Source organism: Notolepis coatsorum, assembly GCF_963971535.1.
Source record: "Notolepis coatsorum genome assembly, contig: SUPER_7_unloc_2, whole genome shotgun sequence".
NCBI classification, from domain to species: domain Eukaryota; kingdom Metazoa; phylum Chordata; class Actinopteri; order Aulopiformes; family Paralepididae; genus Notolepis; species Notolepis coatsorum.
The window spans coordinates 1,039,535-1,043,941 of record NW_028174879.1 but is presented as its reverse complement, the minus strand read 5'-3'; positions in this window follow the sequence as shown (position 1 = coordinate 1,043,941).

The following is a 4,407-nucleotide window of genomic DNA, read 5'->3' as shown; positions in this document are numbered from 1 at the left end:
TGGGCCTGGTCTACAAGATACACTACACGACCAAGGTACCCATGTACATGTCGAAATACTTCCCAAAGGTCAGTGAATACCACGACCACAACACCAGAGGGAGCTCCACAAATCATGTTAAACCCAGATTCGGCTCAAACAAGGGTCTAAACACGTTTCACAATTATGCCACATCAATGTGAACTGTTGTGTTGACATATTTGATTAATGTCAAAAGAGGGGTTGATAGGTATTTTCAGTTCATTACTGTCTAATATTTTATATCCAGCTCCTCAGTCACCATGAGTCCGTCCCTGGAATGTGCCAGGAGGCAAAGGCACCTACCTAGAAATACATTGACCTGTGTGACCTAACGCATGGCTGTATCCACTGACCACTGAGGAGGAGCAAAGATGGACATATTATCAGATTCAGCAACAGCTCACATATAACCCCACATATGACCATATATACGACCAAGCCTGTCTGATCATCCATTTCTAACCAGTGGCTCGCTAACTTTGGAACCCACATAGTATAAAAGCATGGTTGTGTCATCATTCTGGAGCCTCTCAGCCCCATGGAGGGCTGTGGTCTCCAGGACTGTTCCTCGTTCTCTGTGTTCCTGTCAATAAAGACCATCGATTGACTTCACCTTCGTTCTCTGTCCAGTTGGCTCATCATATCAATCCAAAGAACTCAGTTTTATACTATCAACTGTACCCATTCTGCAATCTGTTAATAAAGTTTTCAATCAATCAATCAATCAATCAATCAATCAATCAATCAATCAATCAATCAATCAATCAATCAAGCAATGTCCATTCTATCAACTCCAAATCTGTGCTATGAGCTCAATTCTCCCGGTGCGTGCAGAAGTAGAATTGCTGTCTTGTTTTGGATGAATGAGTAGAAATGAAAAACGGAAATCTTCTTTTATTAAAGTAGTTTTGACATGTGATATAGATAAAGATATTGTTTCATTGTGTATCGATTAACTTTACATTTGCTCTTCATTACTTTACAAAAGTTATACTGGCACATCATGGGTCTAATACAGCAATGGTTTATGGGTAAATGCAACGTTAAAGCAGTGCCAATGTAAGACTGACTTTACATTAAAAACGAATGACAATAATATAGTATTAAGTAGGGTATAATTTGGACTAAAGAATGGTGTTGTCTCACCCTACTCGCATGTTGAGGTACAGCACCATACATTATACACTGAGGAACCACGGCCGAGAGTGAGCTCTGCGGGAACAACCCCACTGTGCCGGTTGTATGAAGTTGCGTTGTAGGTTAGGTAGTTAGAGTCGGGCTTAGAGAGGGGAGACTGGCGACTCGCCCGATCCGCCGGTCGGTAGGTGGAGGAAAACCTCTCTGCCGTTTGTAGGTAGGTAGTTGTAGAATGTAATACATTTCGCGCTAAACCCCTCCTTTATCCGGTCGCTGTTGTTCTTCTTCGGGTCGCAACCGTCTTCCGGTCTGACTTCCTGTGCTAACGTTCTAATCTACACTGCTGCCACCTGTCATCACAGTGGGGAATTGCAGCCATTTTGTAAAAATAAACAAATGTAAAAAAAAACGGGAAAAATACGGGAAAATATTTTAACGGGGTGGAAGTTTGAAATACAGTACAGTCCCGGGAAAAACGGGATGGTTGACAGGTATGGGCCAGTCCTGATTAGGGTCTAGGTCTCTAGCAGGTCATTCTGTAAGAGATGAGCAGTAAGTTGGTTCGATACAGCACGTGCAAGTGTTTTAGAAGGGAAGGAGAGAAGAGAGACGGGACGATAGTTGCCTATGACGGTGGGGTTCAGGGTTGGTTCCTTTATGAGCGGCGTGACTCTGGCTTGTTTTAGGGAGGTGGGGACCACCCCCGAGTTGAGTGAGGAGTTGATGGTTGCCGTTAGGAATGGGAGGATGTCCGGTGCTATGGTCTGGAGGAGTGGGGAGGGTAGCTGTCCAGCTGGCATGTAGTCGGACGGTTCGACGTTACCAGTGTCAGGGTCTCGGCTTCTGTAATGGGAGAGAAAGATGATGTGCTTATATGCGTCCATGCACTAATTCAAAGCACATGTTTAGTATGATTAATATGGTGTAATCTAAGTACACACAAAAAATATATACCAAACTGAAAGTGTGCTTTAGTAAATGTATTAAAATTTACTATTCTAGTAATCATAAAAAAGCACTGAAGTACAACTTAAGTGGTTTCAATTCAACACACCATTGATATACTTTCTGAATACATAAAGTGTACTAAAGTATACAAAATATATTTCCAGAAAATTATACTTGCTATATTAAGCACTAATATTCTAAGGTGGGTTAACACAAGACACGCAGGTCTTGGCCAAGGCCAGTTATTATGTTCAGATGTTACTGTATGTTGGTGTGGTTGGAAAGACTGAATGTAACTGCTCTGGGATCAGATGTTATGTTGGTGTGGTTGGAAAGACTGAATGTAACTGCTCTGGGATCAGATGTTATGTTGGTGTGGTTAGAAAGACTGAATGTAACTGCTCTGGGATCAGATGTTACGTTGGTGTGGTTGGAAAGACTGAATGTAACTGCTCTGGGATCAGATGTTATGTTGGTGTGGTTGGAAAGACTGAATGTAACTGCTCTGGGATCAGATGTTATGTTGGTGTGGTTAGAAAGACTGAATGTAACTGCTCTGGGATCTGATGTTATGTTGGTGTGGTTAGAAAGACTGAATGTAACTGCTCTGGGATCAGATGTTATGTTGGTGTGGTTGGAAGGACTGAATGTAACTGCTCTGGGATCAGATGTTACGTTGGTGTGGTTAGAAAGACTGAATGTAACTGCTCTGGGATCAGATGTTATGTTGGTGTGGTTGGAAAGACTGAATGTAACTGCTCTGGGATCAGATGTTATGTTGGTGTGGTTAGAAAGACTGAATGTAACTGCTCTGGGATCAGATGTTATGTTGGTGTGGTTAGAAAGACTGAATGTAACTGCTCTGGGATCAGATGTTACGTTGGTGTGGTTAGAAAGACTGAATGTAACTGCTCTGGGATCAGATGTTATGTTGGTGTGGTTGGAAAGACTGAATGTAACTGCTCTGGGATCAGATGTGATGTTGGTGTGGTTAGAAGGACTGAATGTAACTGCTCTGGGATCAGATGTTATGTTGGTGTGGTTAGAAGGACTGAATGTAACTGCTCTGGGATCAGATGTTACGTTGGTGTGGTTAGAAAGACTGAATGTAACTGCTCTGGGATCAGATGTTATGTTGGTGTGGTTAGAAGGACTGAATGTAACTGCTCTGGGATCAGATGTTATGTTGGTGTGGTTAGAAGGACTGAATGTAACTGCTCTGGGATCAGATGTTATGTTGGTGTGGTTAGAAGGACTGAATGTAACTGCTCTGGGATCAGATGTTATGTTGGTGTGGTTAGAAGGACTGAATGTAACTGCTCTGGGATCTGATGTTATGTTGGTGTGGTTAGAAAGACTGAATGTAACTGCTCTGGGATCAGATGTTACGTTGGTGTGGTTAGAAAGACTGAATGTAACTGCTCTGGGATCAGATGTTATGTTGGTGTGGTTAGAAGGACTGAATGTAACTGCTCTGGGATCAGATGTTATGTTGGTGTGGTTAGAAGGACTGAATGTAACTGCTCTGGGATCAGATGTTATGTTGGTGTGGTTAGAAAGACTGAATGTAACTGCTCTGGGATCAGATGTTACGTTGGTGTGGTTAGAAGGACTGAATGTAACTGCTCTGGGATCAGATGTTATGTTGGTGTGGTTAGAGGGACTGAATGTAACTGCTCTGGGATCAGATGTGATGTTGGTGTGGTTAGAAGGACTGAATGTAACTGCTCTGGGATCAGATGTTATGTTGGTGTGGTTGGAAAGACTGAATGTAACTGCTCTGGGATCAGATGTTATGTTGGTGTGGTTAGAAGGACTGAATGTAACTGCTCTGGGATCAGATGTTATGTTGGTGTGGTTAGAAAGACTGAATGTAACTGCTCTGGGATCAGATGTTATGTTGGTGTGGTTAGAAAGACTGAATGTAACTGCTCTGGGATCAGATGTTATGTTGGTGTGGTTGGAAAGACTGAATGTAACTGCTCTGGGATCAGATGTGATGTTGGTGTGGTTAGAAAGACTGAATGTAACTGCTCTGGGATCAGATGTTATGTTGGTGTGGTTAGAGGGACTGAATGTAACTGCTCTGGGATCAGATGTTATGTTGGTGTGGTTGGAAAGACTGAATGTAACTGCTCTGGGATCAGATGTTATGTTGGTGTGGTTAGAAGGACTGAATGTAACTGCTCTGGGATCAGATGTTATGTTGGTGTGGTTGGAAGGACTGAATGTAACTGCTCTGGGATCAGATGTTACGTTGGTGTGGTTAGAAAGACTGAATGTAACTGCTCTGGGATCAGA